The sequence below is a fragment of the Myotis yumanensis genome, unplaced genomic scaffold, assembly GCF_028538775.1.
Source record: "Myotis yumanensis isolate MYYU_CA2020_CCGP unplaced genomic scaffold, mMyoYum1.0.hap1 SCAF_4, whole genome shotgun sequence".
NCBI classification, from domain to species: domain Eukaryota; kingdom Metazoa; phylum Chordata; class Mammalia; order Chiroptera; family Vespertilionidae; genus Myotis; species Myotis yumanensis.
In genome coordinates, this window is record NW_027223755.1 from 90,250,939 (window position 1) to 90,269,845 (window position 18,907).

Sequence of the window (18,907 nt, forward strand, 5' to 3'; positions counted from 1 at the left end):
CTTAGAGCCCAAGGTGGAGAGAGACACAAGGCATCAAATTTGTGTTTTAGGTGCTGGAATAGAGGTACAGACAAGGGTCAATGGGGCCAATCAGTGGTCAACCAAGTGGAGTTCTCAGTTCTAAGCATAAATACTTAAGTGGAAAGGAGGACCTGAATGGGTAATGGGTCTTTCTGCAAGGTGGGGCAGCTGAGTGAACAAGGGATTATAAAAACACTGGCATATTAAGTAAACTGACAGCGGATCAGTTTGGTTGATGTGGGTGCCTGCAAATTTGGGGAGAGTGCTAGAGAAGTGGAGTGGAGACACATAAGTGGTGAAATGAAGCTAGGAGGCTTGATGGTCAAAGGGTTTATGACATGATATAGAAGTTAGACTTTGTGAGTAGTGGAAAACCACAGACAAGTCCTAAGCCAGGGAATGCTGGGGTCCAACCCCAGCAGGTCCAGGGGTCCCCAAAGGTGTGGACGGAGTCGGCGAAGAAGGAATGACATGGAGACAGCCTTCAGTTGATCAGCAGCCTAGCCAGGATCTCCAGCCAAGTTCTAGTCAGGATCTCCAGCGAAGTTCTGGTTAGGAACTCCAGAGAAGTTCTGTCTCTAGGTTCTCTTGTCATGTTCTGTCTAGGTTCTACAGCCAAGTTTTGTAGCCAGGTTCTGTCCAGGATCTTTTGCCATGTTCTCTCACTAGGTTCTGTCTCTAGGTTCTTCAGCCAGGTTCTCTCGCTAGGTTCTGTTTCTAGGTTCTGTCTAGGATCTCCAGCCAAGTCCTGTCTTTAGGTTCTGTCTCTGTTGTCTTGTTACAACTGTATTTATACCAGTTGATTTTAATCCTGTCAATTTCTATTCCAAAAGGTTAGGGTGTTTCTTATCTCCATTCCAGGGAGTAAAGATTATGTAGTTTAAGCGTGATTGTTCTTAGTTAAAGTGATTAACTACCCGCCTGGCATACTTGAAGTTAATAATCATTTATGTCACATCATTTACTCATAGGATTTTAGCAGTAGGTAAAACAAAAGAGAGACCAATAGCTCCCAACTAAACTGCATTATCAATGTAAAATAAATCTATTTATTTTACATTGCCTACACATTACAATCACTTGGAGAATTTATAGCAAATATTGATGCCTGAGCCACATCCTCAGAGAGTCTATTTAATTGGTCTTGGGTATCACATCAGTATTTTAAAAACAATTTTTAGGTGAATCTAATGTGCAACCAAATTTGAAAACCATTGTTTTACTAGTAAACCATTGTTTCACATACCTCAGAGGCCAATTAATAGTGTAGAAGAGTAGAATGACCATCTAGATTTAAAAATTGAAATTTTATTTATTTGTTTCTTTGTCTTTCTCATTGCAGGCTATATGCTTGTTGAGGGCAGGAACTATGTCTTATTTATCTTGATAACCTCACAGCCTAGCATAGAACTGGGCATATAGTCTCTTAATAACGTATTTTGGAATAAAGGAAGAAATAATAGGACTTGGTGGACATGGGATGATTCAAATAGTGGAATCAAATATGTAACCTTTTTAAATTTACTTACTTATTGGGCACATGGGACCCTGAAGAGCAGTTGGGTCTTGGTTCTATAGCTCTCCTCTTCATAGAGACAGTCTTTGAGGGAGGGGGAAATACCCTGTGAGAGAAAAACGCAAAGACCTTACTTAGACTTCAGCATACCTATGAATTATCAGGATATGAAAATCCTGAGAAGGGACAAAAGACACTCACCCTGCCCAAGTTTAATCAGCAGGGGTTATTGTCCTGATTTTGTTCATGTTTTCTGGGGGCCACCTAATTTGTGCTCTCTATAAGTAGTATAGGCTAAAAAAGCCAGTCGTCCTTGACTTTTTTTAAACTGATGGGTTGGTATAAAGTTACATGGGAATAGGAATATTGCCATTCTTTATTCTCGAGGGCACTGACTCTAGCACTCAGAAAGGTTTCATAAACTGGCTCTGAAGAAATTTCCCCTAAACCTGCCTCTTCTGCTGGTTATTTGATTATATCACTTACTAACATTTGGAGAGAACTTGGAATTATTAAGATGAAGAATTTTCCCTCTGCCCCAAACACAATATAAAAAAACTTTTCCGAAAATGGAAATGAACGGAATAGAAGCAAAATCTTTATTGCTATAGCTTAAAGACTAATGTTTTAGGTTTAAGAAGAGAAAATAAAATTAGATACATCACCCAAAAATGAATAGCAGGCTCATTGTGGCTCTTGTGGCGTAGATTAGGTTGGAGGTTCATTCTGTAGGTGGACACCATAGTGCTTTGCTTGCCTTGGACTCACCTTCTCCATTGTTGCACTGTAGTAGTCATATGTTGAGTATCAGTACACAGAGAGAACTAGTTCAAGGATAAAAGTTATCCAGTCATCAGTTGACAAAGCCATCCCAATAGTGAACAGCAAATATCCTAATATAAGGAGAATGATGAATTTATGGTGCTGAATCAAGGAATTCTCTGCATGCTGAATCTCTTGTGACATGGTGTGTTAATTAAGGGTTCATGGGATCCCAGACATGGTGGATTTTTGTTGGTGGCAGGAACAAGAGAGAAAGAATTACAAATACCACTTAAAGGCTGACTAAAGAATTTCCTATTTTGGACGTCTTAATGCTAGGCTTAATCTAATAGAGGAAGGACAGCAGTTATTTAATTAAATATACGAAAAATAAATAAATAAAATTTAAAAAACAAAAAATAAAAAAATATATAAATAAATATATGCAATAAAGTTTTATTGATGTGACTATAGAGGTGGACACAAGTGGCAATATGAGAGAATGGATGGAGAGGTGACAGGGAATAAACAGGAATGGCCTCCTAGCAACATATAGGCTTAGTCCTAAGACATGACTGAGATATAGTAGGCAGAAGTGGGAGGCATATTCCAGCTTGACAAAATAGTAGTAAGCGTCAAGGCAGCATGGAGTGATGCGGGATCAATTACAGGGTGGGGCAAAAGTAGGCTCACAGTTGTTCATATGGAAAATAATACAATAATTAATAAATAGTAATACAAGAATAAACTCTGTTTTGCATACTCACATTGTAAACCCACTTTTGCCCCACACTGTATGGGTAGTGGCAAGTAACTTAGTATGGCCACGGTGAAAGCTGGGTTTTGTGAATAAAGGAGACCTGTCAAAAAAGCCTACATATTCCAGAGGTCTTCAGGACTGGCCCTTGAGCCCCTGGAATATGCTGCCTAATGAAAACATTTACATTTAATATTTAAGATTAACACTTTAGTCGAGAATGATGGATATGAGTGTCAACCTCTGAAACAGGAAATCATGATTCAATTCCTGGTCGGAGAACATGCCCTGGTTAGGACTTGATCCCCAGTAGGGGGCGTGTAGGAGGCAGCTGGTCAATGATTCTCTCTCATCATTGATGTTTCTATCTCTCTCCCTCTCCCTTCCGCTCTGAAATCTTTAAAAAAAAAAAAAAAAGTAAAAAAGAAGGAAATGGAGACCCTTAAATGAGAGTTCACCATCTGTAATAAGAGTCTGGCTCCATTTTAATAAAAAAAAAGAGAGAGATTTGTTGTTCCACTTATTTATGCATTCATTGGTTCAGTGTTTTTAAATTTTTACAATTTATTAATTTGAGAGAGTAATATCAATTTGTTGTTCCACTTATTTATGCATTCATTGGGTAATGGCAATGCTTCTTATATGTGCCCTGCCTGGAGATCAAACCGGCAACTTTGGTGTATCAGGACAACACTAGCTAACTCAACTACCCGGCCAGAGCATTGTTTGATTCTTGTAGGCGCCCTGATCGGGAATCGAACCTTGGTGCATCAAGACAACATTCTAACCAACTGAGCTACCTGGCCAGGGAAGATCATACAACCTTTTTTTTTTTTTTTTTTTTTTTTAATAGATTTTATTGATTTTTTACAGAGAGGAAGGGAGAGGGACAGAGAGTCAGAAACATCGATGAGAGAGAAATGTCGATCAGCTCTCTCACTGGGGATGTGCCTGCAATCAAGGCACATGCCCCTGAGCGGAATCGAAACTGGGACCCTTCAGTCCGCAGGCCGATGCTCTATCCACTGAGCCAAACCGGTTAGGGCCATACAACCTTTTAGAACTGGTAAATTTTTCATAATCGATGAGGAAGCTCTCAGTTACTTCTAATTTAACTATTGCCGGCATTTCAGGTATTTCCTCAGGGGTCTTCCACATAACACTCATTCCCAGAGAGCTGCTTCACAAATAGAACGTTTGGGAAATGCTACATAATCAATTCTCTGCAGGCTCTGGGAAATTTTGAATGAAGATTTTTACATGTTAAACTCACTGCTCCCCTAAAATCATCTGATTATTGAACCACTTTCCACCAAAGACCTCTTAAAGTTCTGCAGAACTCATGCCCTTGAGAACACATCTTCCAAATACCAAGTTTGAATACTCCTAATGGTTTCCACAGGGTGGGCACTTCATTGTAAGATCATTCTTTGACACCAAACATTTTAATAGAAAGCAGAGCAAGCTTTCCTATCTGGTGAACCAATAATTTTCTCTGGCATAAATTAAGGAAAATATAGAAGATTCTATAATTCACACTGTAAAACTGAATGTGTAGTGGAAGAACTTTGTAATTGGACAGATCTGTGCTCGAGGACAGCGACAAAGAGCATGGGCACTGGGGCTGCACTAGCTGCACTGGGTTCAGGTCTTGCCTCTGCCACTTTCTAACCACATTATTTTGGGCAAGTTGCTTAGTCAAATTGCTTAATGATACAGTTCACATCTCTCACTCTGTAGAGGGGGATGACAACAATAGTGTTTACCTCATGAGGGTTATAATTACCCAGCACATCACAAGTGCTCAACAACTATTTCTCTTAAGTTACTTTGAATTTTATATTTATTAAATTGTTACAGAATTCCAACAAATTCATTTTATTTTATTTCTCTTCACTCAGGGATATGCTTATTGATTTGAGAGAGAGAGAGGAAGTGGGGGGCCGGGAGGGAGAGAGGGAGGGAAAAAGAGAGAGAGAGAGAGAGAGAGATACACCCATGTGAGAGAGAACATCAACCAGTTCCCCTTCACATGTGTGATTGGGTGATAGAACCTGCAACCCAAGTATGTGCCCTGACCAGAATTCTTGAAAATGCAGCTTCATTATTATCCCTTTCTCAGCTTAATCTGTAGAGTAATGCCTGCTATTCTCAATAATGTTTGCTAATTTCCCAATCCGTTTTAAATGAAAATATTTGACCAGGACTCTCTTTATCTTTAAAAAAATTTTTTAAAATTGATTTCAGAGAGGAAGGAAGAGGGAGAGAGAGATAGAAACATCAGTGATGAGGATCGAGCCCACAACCCAGGCATGTGCCCTAATGTCATTCCAAGATGTCCCTCTGTGGTATGCAGATTATTTTGAGCTAAAAACAACCAAGACCCTGGTCGTTCAAGAGAAACTCCACCCCCCTTAACTACCTAGGAGAATTTAAATTAGGGGCCTTTCCCATTAAAGTTATCACCAGAAAAAAAAAAAATTTATGACCCAACAACAGGGCAGGGCAAAGTAATTACTGAGTGAATATCTGTTCTTATTGTCCTACAATGAACCTTCCTCCCCTCTGAAGTCCCGAGTCACCTTACCTCAGCCTTAGCTGAGATGGTCTTATATACCTCATTTTCCTTTTTTGTCTCTGAACCTCTCATGTATGAGGGGTCCCTGACTCATGTGTGTCCATATGTATGTATGTAATGAAATTTGCTTTTCTCTTGTTCATCTTTCTCTTACAGATTTAATTATTAGGCCACTGAAAAGTGCTATAAGGCAGAGGAAAGGTTCCTCCCACACAACCTCCTTATACCAGGAGGGCCAGGAATAGAGCAATTGGGATATCTTTCCTTTTTGATAAATTCAGAACATACATATTTTTAAAATCTCTGTACCTTTCTTCTGACTCATAACAATAGTGATAGGTCATTGGGGGCAGGGGGTGGGGGAGAAGGAGACATATTAATACTTTCAACAATAAAGAATTAAAATAAAGAATAGTTATAGAAGCTAAATTTAAACATCATTTCAAAAATTTCTAAAAAGCTCTCTGACCAGTTACAATACTGTATTTCTCGAATACATTTGGAGAATATCTTGAGGACTAACAGTCATTACAATGCTTGATAAGCAGGAGGGATTTTAAGTCCACATGAAGGAGACTTTAACTCCAAGAGAAAAGTAAAAACACTTCTGAAGCATTTTATATGAAACTTCTGTTTTATTTAGCTATTATGAAAAGTGGCTCTTAGGCAACAAATTAGAACACATTTCAGGAAACAGATATCCTCTAACCTTCAGAGACAGATATCCTCTAACCTATTTCTTCAGAGAAGAAATGAAACACCCACCTTTTCTTCACCCCTCACCTTTTTAAACATTTGGAATCAACTATCACTGATTACAATAACAGGGATTTTTAGAGGGATTCATGTTTACAACTCAGATTATTCCCCCCCACACACACACAATTAAGCCTGTGATTTCTTTAAGTGGTGACGGATCTCGTTAATGGGGTCTGCAAGCAATACTTGTTACTATAAGGCTGTGGTTCCCAACTGTCCATAGAATCAACCACCGGAAGAGCTTTTGAAACACAGATGCCTCTTATAGAGATTTGTAAAAATGTAAAACAATGCTACCTTTTCATTACATCTTTTTTTTGTTGTTCTGGAAAATATATGTATTTTTCATAAAAATATGTCATTCATGTTCATATGTAACAAGTTTATTGTGGCTATTTTTCAATGAATTAATAAATATTTTTAAATTAGAAAAAACACAGATGCCTCTGCCTGGCTCCAAACCACCTGCATAAGGATCTCTTGGGCTGAGGACCGGATATCAGGAGAAATGAAAAGCTCCCAGGTTATTCTAAAGCTCACCCAGAGTCAACAACTACTGTTGTCAACTAAGTAATTTGAAGGCAAATAATATGTATAAAATTAGAAAATAGCCCTAGCAGGTTTGGCTCACTGGTTAGAGCGTCGGTACCTTGATTGCAGGCACATCCCCCGTAGGGGGTGTGCAGGAGGCAGCTGATCGATGCTTCTCTCTCATCGATGTTTCTGACTCTCTGTCCCTCTCCCTTCCTCTCTGTAAAAAATCAATAAAATATATTTTTTTTAAAAATTAGAAAATAATACATGATTTTATTCTACCCTTTGCTTCAATTAGAAATTATAATTGCATCCTCATTTGTTTTCACATGATGCTAATTTGATGCAAGTGTGACTTCTAAATGAAGGTTACTTCTACGCTATTGCATTGGTTCCCCAAGTGTAGTCCTCAACCAGTAGCAGCAGCAGCAGCACTTGGCAACTTGTTAGAAATGTAATGATCAAGCCCTACCTAGGCCTATTGAACTGGGAGATAGGCCTAACCATCAGTGTTTTGTTTGTTTGTTTTTTTAATATATTTTTTATTGATTTCAGAAAGAAAGGGAGAGGGAGAGAGAGATAGAAACATCAATGACCAATCATTAACTGGTTGCCTCCTGCTACTGGGGATCGAGCCCACACCCAGGCATGTGCCCTTGACCAGAATCAAACCAGGGACCCTTCATCCCCAGGCTGACGCTCTATCCACTGAGCCAAACTGGCTAAGGCACCATCAGTGTTTTAATAAGTACTCTAATGCCACCTGAAGTTTGGAAACTACTGAGCTATTGTATTACTTTAAATCTATGGCTGCCAGGTACATAGATAGGGGTACCTAATAAAATATGAATTTCAGATAAACACTGAATAACTTTTAGTATGATTTTGTTCCAAGTATTGCCTAAGACATGCTTACATTAAAAAAAAAATTCATTGTTTAGCTGAAATTCATATTTAACTGGGCATACTGTATTTTTATTTCTTAACTTGTTAGACAATCTCTCCCACATAGCTTTTAAAAAATATTTATTTATTTAAAAATCTTTATTGTTGAAAGTATTACATATGTCCCTTTTTTCCCACTAGCCCACCCCCGCACCCCTCTCCGACATAACTTTTCATTTTAGACCTGTAAGAAGATGAATGTCTCCTTTTTCCAATAAATGCTTTTTTTAAAAGAATTATTTTATTTATTGATTTTTAGAGAGAGGAAAGGGGAGAGAGAGACACACACATTGATTTGTTGTTCCACTTATTTATTCATTCATTGGTTGATTCTTGTATGTGCCCTGACTAGGGATCGAACCCACAACCTTGATATATGGGGACGATGCTCTAACCAACTGAGCTACTTAGTAGGGCCTTTTTTCTTTATGAAATAATTTCATAAAGAAATTTTGAAAAAAGATGACTAAATTGAAAGGGAAAAAAGAGAAAACATTCCATTCACTGAAAATGCAGTGTGAAAAAATACTCTAAATATACACACTGTTGAGGCTTGTCAGATTGGTATCAAGAGTAACATTATTTACTTGTAGATTTGAATTCTGAATAATTCAGAACAGTTTGAGTTTCGAGGAAGTATTCCCATTTCGGTGGTGGCAAAACCAAATGCAAAAATGAAGTTTGCAGCTGATTTTAAAAAAAAGAAAAGAAAAAGAAAATCAAGGTATTTCCTATTTGAAAATTTTGTGGAGACATAGGGGGATAGTACATGCCTGATGTCTTTATTTTTATTAATTTCCACCACTCACTGAAGAACTTCTGTGGGGAAAGGAGCTGATAGGTGAGGGAGGGAAGCTAAGAGTTGAGTTTGGAGGTGACAGAGAGGTGCCTGTCTCTTGACATTTAAAAAACATATTTTTTAAAAATATATTTTATTGATTTTTACAGAGAGGAAGGGAGAGGGATAGAGAGTCAGAAACATCGATGAGAGAGAAACATCGATCAGCTGCCTCCTGCACACTCCCCACTGGGGATGTGCCCGCAACCAAGGTACATGCCCTTGACCGGAATCGAACCTGGGACCCTTGAGTCCGCAAGCCGATGCTCTATCCGCTGAGCCAAACCAGTTAGGGCTAAAAAACATATTTTAAAAGACTTATGTAACCTTTATGCCAAGAATTGTCCAGGTAATGATTTTTTTTAAAAGAACAATCTTCTTTCTTAAAACATTTTTCTGATTAAAAAATTAATACTTATTCTTTGTAGAAAAATTATAGAAAAATACAAAGAACAACAATCAATGGAGAAAATTTACAATTTGTGAATAGCCTCTGTGGCTTTCTTCAATACTACATATACATGTAACAAATGTGTGGTATATTACTGTACTTGGTGTTTTTTTTTAATTTTTAAAAGTTTTTCTAAAAAATATATTTTTGTAACTTTCAGAGAGGAAGGGAGAGGGAGAGAAAGATAGAAACATCAATGATGAGAAAGAATCATTGATTGGCTGCCTCCTGCATGCCCCCTATTGGTGATCGAGCCCACAACCCAGGCATATGCCCTTGTCAGAATTGAACCCAGGACACTTCAGTCCACAGGCCAACACTCTATCCACAAAGCCAAACCAGCTAGGGCTGTATTTGGTGTTTTAAAACCCAGTTTTTTTGCCCCAAGAATATATTTGACTCATTTCTCAGATCATTAAAATTTTTTCCACATAATATTTAAAATTAAATTTACTAGGTAACATTGGTTAATAACATTATATGTTTCGGGTGTAAAATTTTATAATACTTCATCTGTATATTACATTGTGTGCTCACCACCCAAAGTCTAGTCTCCTTTGGTCACCATATATTTCACCCCCTTTACTCTCTCCATCTTCCCTCCTACCTCCCTTCCCCTCTGTTAATCACCATACTGTTGTCTGTGTCTATGAGTTTGTTTAGTTTGTTTGTTACTTTCTATTTTATAGGATATTAATCATATGGTTCTTGTCCTTTTCTGTCTGACTTATTTCTCTTAGCATGGTACTCTCAAGATATATCCATGTTGTCGAAAACGGCATTATTTCATCATTTTTTATGGCTGAGTAGTATTCTATTATATATGTGTACCACACGTGGGGTGTGTGTGTGTGTGTGTGTGTGTGTGTGTGTGAATCCTCACCCAAGGGTATTTTTCCATTGCTTTTTTGAAAGAGTGGAAGAGAGGTTCAGAGGGGGAGGGAGAGAGAGAGACAGAAACACTGATGTGAGAGTGACACATCTATTGGTTGCCTCCCACATGTGCCCCAACTGAGACTGGGGATCAAACCTGCAACTAAAGTATGTGCCCTTGACCGGGGGGCTTAAACCCTTGACAAGGGCTCAAACCCTTGACCCTTCGATATTGGAGCCAAAACTCTAACCACTGAGCAACACTGGCCAGGGCATGCCACATCTTTTTATCCAATCATTGGTTGAAGGACATTTAGGTTATTTCCATGTCTTGGCTATTGTGAATGATGCCTTATTAGTTAGTTATAGGGATGGTCATATAATAATTTAATCCCCTGTTGTTAAATATTTCGTTCTCCTAGTTTTTCCCAATTGTGGTTGCAGAACATTGTTGGATGTAAGTCTTATTGTATATATCCAATTATTTCCCTAATGCAAATTCCTAGTTTTTTGAAGAGACATTGTTCTTTCAAAGGGCATTCCCCTTAAATGCAGCCCCACTAGTTTAACAGGATGTTAAGCAGCACTTGCCTTGATGCCCCGGCATTGGTGACTAAGGTTCTGCTAGCTAGGGCCAGAGTCCTTCTCAGGTCATGGAACACTCAGCCACTACCCTGACCATCATTCCCTTCCCCAGTCTGTATAAAATGACCTGTAAAGGAGAGATATCAGGTGTGGGAGCTTTGTGGGCAGTGCCATAAAGTAAGGCCCAAGCAACTTCTTATAGAAAGACTCAGAGGAGGGGGCTGTAAAAAGGAGAGACTGGGTGGATGGATGTGTGCTAAGGCAGAGAGAGAAGGACTGATGAGAAGGCAAGAGAGAATGCTGATGCTGGAGCAGCCCGTATCTCCACTATCTGGCGTAGCAAAGATGTGGGAGTCTTCCCTGCTCAGAAGAACACTGGGGAGGTAGTAGGTTTGCAATAGAAATTACAAAAGTATAGCCCTAACCGGTTTGGTTCAGTGGATAGAGCGTCAGCCTGTGGACTCAAGGGTCCCAGGTTCGATTCCAGTCGGGGGCATGTACCTTGGTTGTGGGCACATCCCCAGTAGGGGGTGTGCAGGAGGCAGCTGATTAATGTTTCTCTCTTATCGATATTTCTAACTCTCTATCCCTCTCCCTTCCTCTCTGTAAAAATTAATAAAATATATTAAAAAAAAGAAATTACAAAAGTATAAATTTTGAAAGATTGAGATAAAGTTGAAGTAAATAATATTTTTAAAAATCTTGCCAACCACATGGCTTTATACTATCATTAAAACCTCAAGACTTAATGCCTACTTAGGATAAGATTCATTTGTTAACAGTAGTGGATACAAATGCTTAACTCAAGAAACCTTATTGATAATTTTTCATTTTCTTGATCTATTTTTTTCAGATATAATTGTTATTTTTACCTCAAATGTAGCTGGAGAAAAACTCTTTGTGAGAATGAAAGAAGCATCTGCCCTGCTTTTTTTCTGGTTTCTCACCATTTTCTGAAGGTTAGTTTATTTAGAACTATAATATGTTTTGTAAATCCAATAACTGGATATTGGAATACACAGAAAATACTAAATGAAAAAATATGAGAGGAGGCCATTCTTAACCCCTTTGTGTTGTGCTACTTCCACTCTTCTGTTAATATATTTCCATGATGACCTGACTCATAGAACATGTGTGCATGACATCACTCATCAGTCTACATTACATTATCAGGAAGCTTTATTTATTTTTCCTTTTTATTTTTTTTATTTTTTTAAAATGTTTTATTGATTTTTTTACAGAGAGGAAGGGAGAGAGATAGAGTCAGAAACATCAATGAGAGAGAAACATGGATCAGCCACCTCCTGCACACCCCCCAATGGGGATGTGCGCGCAACCAAGGTACATGCCCTTGACCGGAATCGAACCTGGGACCTTTCAGTCTACAGGCCGATGCTCTATCCACTGAGCCAAACTAGTTAGGGCTATTTTTCCTTTTTAAATAAAAATAAATCTAAGTAGAAGTTTTCATCTTTTCTCGCACACCCCAATGGATATTTTTTACTCCCTGTGGTTGATGCACCTCTCCATGAAGACCACTGGCTTAGGAAAGGGAAGGAGAGGGAATGAAGAAAGAGATGATGTCCCACCCCCTCCACTTTGGGTTTGCCCGCAAAATGGGGAGGAGGAAGGACCTTACATCCTTTATGAGAGTGGAGTTTTTTTTTGTTTTTTTTTAACATATTTTATTGATTTTTTAGAGAGAGGAAGGGAGAGAGATAGAGAGTTAGAAACATAGATCAGCTGCCTCCTGCACATCTCCTACTGGGGATGTGCCCGCAACCCAGGTACATGCCCTTGACCGGAATCGAACCTGGGACCTTTCAGTCCGCAGGCCAACGCTCTATCCACTGAGCCAAACCGGTTTCGGCGAGAGTGGAGTTTTAAATGGAAAAAATTTTTTTAAAGCAATGAAGAGCTGGTTTTTTTTTTTGTTTTTAAATATATTTTTATTATTGATTTCAGAGAGGAAGGGAGAGTGAGAAAGAGAAAGAAACATCAATAATGAGAGAGAATATAGATTGGCTGCCTCCTGCATGCCCCTCACCAGCAATCGAGCCCACAACCCAGGCATATGCCCTGGCTGGGAATTGAACTGTGACCTCCTGGTTCATATATTGACGCTCAAACCACTGAGTCACACCAACCGGGCTGAAGTAGATTTTTTTTTATAAAAGACTTTATTTTTTTGAAAGCAGTTTTAGGTTTACAATAGAGTTAAGAGGGAGGTACAGAGATTTCCCATATACCTCCTGCCCCTGCTTCTCCTATTATCAACATCACTCACCAGGATGGTACATTTTTTACCAAGGATGGACCAATATTGACACATCATAATCACTCAAAGTCCATAGTTTGCCATAGGGTTTACTTGGTGTTGTGCATTTTATGGGTTTAGATAAAGGTGTGGTGATATTAGGCTATCATTATAATATCATATAGAGCAGTGGTTCTCAACTTTCCTAATGCCGTGACCCTTTAATACAGTTCCTCATGTTGTGGTGACTCCCGATTTTATTGTTATAAATTGAACATAATTAAAGCATAGTCGCCATAACCGGTTTGGCTCAGTGAATAGAGTGTTGGCCTTCAGACTCAAGGGTCCCAGGTTCAATTCCGGTCAAGGGCACGTACCTTGGTAGCGGGCACATAACCAGTGGGGAGTGTGCAGGAGGCAGCTGATTGATGTTTCTAACTCTCTATCCCTCTCCTCTCTGTAAAAAATCAATAAAATATATTTTTTAAAAAAATAAAGCATAGTGATTAATCACAAAAACAATATGTAATTATATATGTGTTTTCCGATGGTCTTAGGCGACCCCTGTGAAAGGGTCGTTCGACCCCCAAAGGAGTCGCGACCCACAGGTTGAGAACTGCTGATATAGAGCATTTTCATTGTCTGAAAACTGCTCTGTGCTCTGCCTATTCATCTCTCTCATTCCACAACCATGGATCATTTTGTTGTTTCCATCACTTTGCCTGTTCCAGAATATCATATTGTTGAAATCATACAGATGTAGAATGACTTTTTTCACTTAGTAATATGCATTTATGGTTCCTCCATGTTCTTTCATGGCTTGAAAACTCATTTCATTTTAGCGCCAAATAATATTCCATTGTCTGTATGTACCACAGTATTCATTCACCTTGCCTCCAAGTTTTGGCAGTTATAGTTAAAGCTGCTATAAACATCATAATGCAGGTTTTCGTGTGCGCAGAAGCTTTTCAGCTCCTTTTGGGGCAATACCAAGGAGAGTGATTGCCAGATCATATGGTAAAAGTATGTATTGTTTTGTAAGCAGTCACCAAACTGTCAAAGAGACTATACCCTTTTGCGTCCCTGCTGGCAGTGTGTGAAGAATCCCTGTCACTGCACATCCTCACCAACATTTGGTGTGGTCGGTGTCTAGATTTGAACATTCTAATAGGTGTGTAGTGGTTTCGTATTGTTTAAATTTGCACTCTCCCTCTCTTCCCCCCACCAGTAGATTTTAGAGAGAGTGGAAGGAAAGGGGAGAGACACACAGAGAGAAACACTGATGTGAGAGAGACACATCGATTGGGTGCCTCCTGCATGTGCCCTGACCAGGGCCGGGGATCAAGCCTGCAACCAAGGTACCTGTCCTTGACCAGAATCAAACCAGGACCCTTCAGTCCGCAGGCTGACGCTCTATCCACTGAGCCAAACTGGCTAGGGCTAGGGCTGCATTTTCTTGATGACACATGATGAGGAACAGCTTTTCATGTGCTGCTTTGCCATCTGTTTATCACCCTTGGTGAAGTGTTTGTGGAGCTCTTTTATTTGTTTTTTAATCAAGTTGCTTTCTTATTGTTCTTTAACACGTTTGGATCATTTGCACATATTTTTTCCCAAGTCTGTGGCTTGTTTTCTCATTTTCTTGACAGTGTTATTCACATAGATGTTTTTAATTCTAATGAAGTCTGGTTTATCAATTATTTCATTCATGAATCCTGTTTCATCTAAAAAGTCACCACTGAAAAAAAATTAATTAAAAAATAAAAAGTCATCACCGCCCTGGCCAGTTTGTCTTGGGTGATGGTATACAAACCCTGAGGACTGAAGGGCCCCAGGTTCGATTCCAGTTGGGCACATGTACCCCGGTTGCAGGCTTGATCCCCAGCCCCGGTTGGGGTGTGTGCGAGGGGCAACTTATCAATGTGTCTCACATAGATCTTTCTCCCTCTCTGTCTCTCCCCTTCCTTTCCACTCTCTGTAAAAATCAATGGAAAAATATCCTTGGGTGAGGATTAACCACAAAACAAAACAAAACAAAACAAAACAAACACAGTCATCACCATAACCAAGATCATCTAGGTTTTCATGTTATCTTCTAGGAGTTTTATAATTTTTTTTTTTACATTTAGGTTTCTGATCCATTTCAGTTATTTTTTTTGTGTGTGAAGAGTACAGTCTATTTCTAGATTCTTTTTTACTTTTTTCCATATGTATTCCAATTTTCCCAGTATCACTTGTTGAAAACACTGACTTTGTTCCATTGTATTGCATTTGTTCTTTTGCCAAGGATCAGTTGACTAAAATTGTGTGGGACTAATATCTGGGTTGTCTATTTTGTTCCATTGATCTATTTGGCTAGCCTTTCACCAATACCACAATGCCTGGATTACTGTAGCTTTAGAGTAAGTCTTAAAGTTGAGTAGTGTCAGTTGTCTGGCTTTGTTCTTTTTCTCTAATATTGTTGTTGGTTATTTTGAGTCTTTTGCTTCTCCACATAAACTTTAGTACTATTTTGTCAACCTCCAAAAAAGAACTTGCTGGGATTTTGATTGGGATTGCATTAAATCCAAATATCAAAGTGGAACATCTTGGTACTATTGAGTATTCCTGTCCATGAACATGGAATAATTCTCCATTTACTTAGTACTTCCTGGACTTGTTAATCAGTTTTTGTAGTTTTTCTCATACAGATCCTGTCCATAGTTTGTAAGATTTATGCCTACCTATTTCATTTGGGGAGTTGTAATGTAAATGGTATTGTGTTGTTAATGTCAAATCCATTTGTTCATTGCTGTATACAGGAAAGCAATTGACTTTTGTATATTATTCTTGTATACTGCAACCTTGTTATAATTGCTTATTAGTTCCAGGATTTTCTACGTAGACAATCATGTCATCTATAAACAAAGGCAGTTTTATTCATAACCAATATACTTGTTCTTTCCTCTTCTTGTCGTATTGTATTAGTGTCTTAGTCCCTTTGGGCTGCAATAACAAATTACCATGGACTGGGTGGCTTATACACAACAGAAAAAATGTTTTTAAATGATAGACATATACTTCTTTTTTTTGACACATATTTCTTTTTAAAAATATATTTTTATTGATTTCAGAGAGGAAGGGAGAGAGAGAGAGAGAAAGAAACATTAATGATGACAGAGAATCATTGATCGGCTGCTCCTGCACGCCCCTCACTGGGGATCTAGCCTACAACCTGGGCATGTGCCCTTGACCAGAATTGAACCTGGGACCTTTCAGTTCACAGGCCAATGCTCTATCCACTGAGCCAAACCAGCTAGGGCAAACAACAGAAATTTTTTTCTCACAGTTCTAGAGCAGTGGTTCTCAACCTGTGGGTCGCGACCCCTTTGGGGGTTGCCTAAGACCATCAGAAAACACATATATAATTACATATTATTTTGTGATTAATCACTCTGCTTTAATTATGTTCAATTTGTAACAATGAAATTGGGGGTCACCACAACATGATGAACTGTATTAAAGAGTTGCGGCATTAGGAAGGTTGAGAACCACTGTTCTAGAGGCTGGGGAATCTAAGATCAAGGTTCCAGCAGATTTAGTATTTGGTGAGGCTCACTCCCTGGTTCATAGATGGCTGTCTTCTCTGTGTCCTCACATGGAGGAAGGGGGTGAGGGAGCACCTTGGGGTCTCTTATAAGGGCACTAATTGCATTTATGAGGGCTTTACCCTCAGGACCTAATTGCCTCCCAAATACTGTCACCTTGGTGGTTAGGTTTCAGCATATGAATTTGGAAGAAAACAAACATTCAGTCTATAGCAATTAGCTAGGACTTTCAGCATAATGTTGAAAAAGAGTAGTGAGAGAGGACACCTTTGCCTTATTCGTGATGTTAGCAGGAAAGCTTCTAGTTTCTCATCATTAACTATGCTTGATGTAGGTGTTTTGTCTTTAGGATGTACAGTCAAAATGCCATATATTCAAGTCTCCTGAAATAATTTCTCTCCTTGTGGTTTTCTACCAACTACTTATATAGATAGATTCACTTGTTTCAGTTTGTTTTTATCTTTAGAGATATTGTTCTTTTAATCTAATTTTCAAAGTATGTAAAACTTTCACATGAATCTGTAATCAAAACTAATAAAATAAAATACATGAAGAGAAGTCTATCTACTACCCTTTCCTCAGTCTGTTCTCTTATTCTCTATAAGTAACCTAGGCAACCATTCTTGTTATTGTTGTTAATCCTCACCTGAGGATATTTTTTCCATTGTGTTTTAGAGAGAGAGTGGAAGTGAGGGAGGGAAAAAAGGAGGGAGGGAAAGAGGGAGAGAGAGAGAGAGAGAGAGAGAGAGAGAGAGAGAGAGAGGACAGACACATTGATTGGTTGCCTCCCCGACGGTAGCCAGGGATTGAACCTGCAACCCAGGTACTTGCCCTTGACCTGGAATCAAACCAGCAACCCTTTGATGTACAGGCTGACACTCTAATCATTGAACAACACCATCCAGGTCTAGGTAACCATTTTTATTAGTTTTTGGTTTATCTTTCAGTTGTTACTTTTATATACAGAAAAAGTTATATGTATATTCATTTATATCCTCCCTCCCTTAAAAAAAAAAACAGGGCCTACTGTACATACTATTTTACACCTTGCTTTTTTTTCACTTGACAGTATGTTCTGGAGGTCACTCATAGCTATATGCAAAATTCTTCCTCGTTAAAATTGTACCGTTTCTAATAAACAGTTATTAAAATGGTGAAGCTGTACCATTTCCCTATGGATAGGCATTTCTGTTGTTTCCATTACTTTACTGTTATAAGTGTTAAAAAGAATAGCTTTGGGCATATGCCATTTCATGTTTTTGCCAATATGTTTGAGATAGATTCTTAGAATTGTATTGCTGGATCAAAAGGTAAATGCATATGAGCATCAGTAGAGTACCAAAGGGTAGCGGGTTCGATTCCTGGTCATGGGCACATACCTGGGTTGCAGGTTTTTGCCCTGGCCCTGGGTCAGGGTGTTGCTGGAGGCAACCAATCAATGTGTCTCTCTCACATTGATCTCTCTCTCTCTCTCTCTCTCTCTCTCTCTCTCTCTCCTTCCCTCTCTTCCAGCTCTCTAAAATCAGTGGGGGAAAAAAATATCCTCAGGTGACAATTAACAAAAGCAAAAAAAAAAAAGAGAAAAAGGAAAATGCATATATACTTACTCCATACTCATTAAACAACACCCTCTTCTTCCTCCCTGCAGCCCCTGGTAACCACAGGAATACAAAGTCTTTTAAAAACCACAAAAGGGAAACCAAAAACTGATGAGTATTGTTATCCTTATGTCTGTGTCTCTGTGTTTTTAGAATAATATCAAGATAACTTTTTTCAATAGACAAGCTTTATTTAATTAAAGTCTAGTTTTGTTTTCATTTTAATTTTTTTATCGGAATCACAAAAGTTTAGGTTTTAGTAGACATTTGGAAAATTAAGAGACAACGATAAAAATCATGCAACTCCACCACTAGAAGATAACCAATGTTACATTTTGATGCATTTCATTCATTTTTTCCTGTCTTTCTTCCTCCCTCTCCCGCCTGTCCCCTCCAGAGAGCCCATGTATATATTGGAGTGGGTATGTGCATATAGATATACTTATATACAGCTCTCATTCAGTTGTGTGGTCTGTAACTATAAAGGTAGGATTATACTGTAAGTTTCTACTTTTTAGAGTATTTTTAAATGGCCATTAAATATTATTCAAAAATACTATATTAGAATGATGGATATTCTAGCATATGAAAAATCTCATAATTTAACTGTATTTTTATTGTTGGATATTTAGGTTGCTTCCCAGTTGTTTTTGCTCTTTGTTAAGGATCAACTTTGTGTATACATATTGTCTGAATATTTTCTTTTCTTTTTTTTGCATATTTTATTTTCTTAGAGCTATTTCTAGAAACAGGTTACTAGGTCAAAGGGTGTGCTGGTCTATATTGGGATTCACTGTTCTGTTGTATGTGGTCTCATGAGCTAGAAAAAGCACCCAGATTCACAAG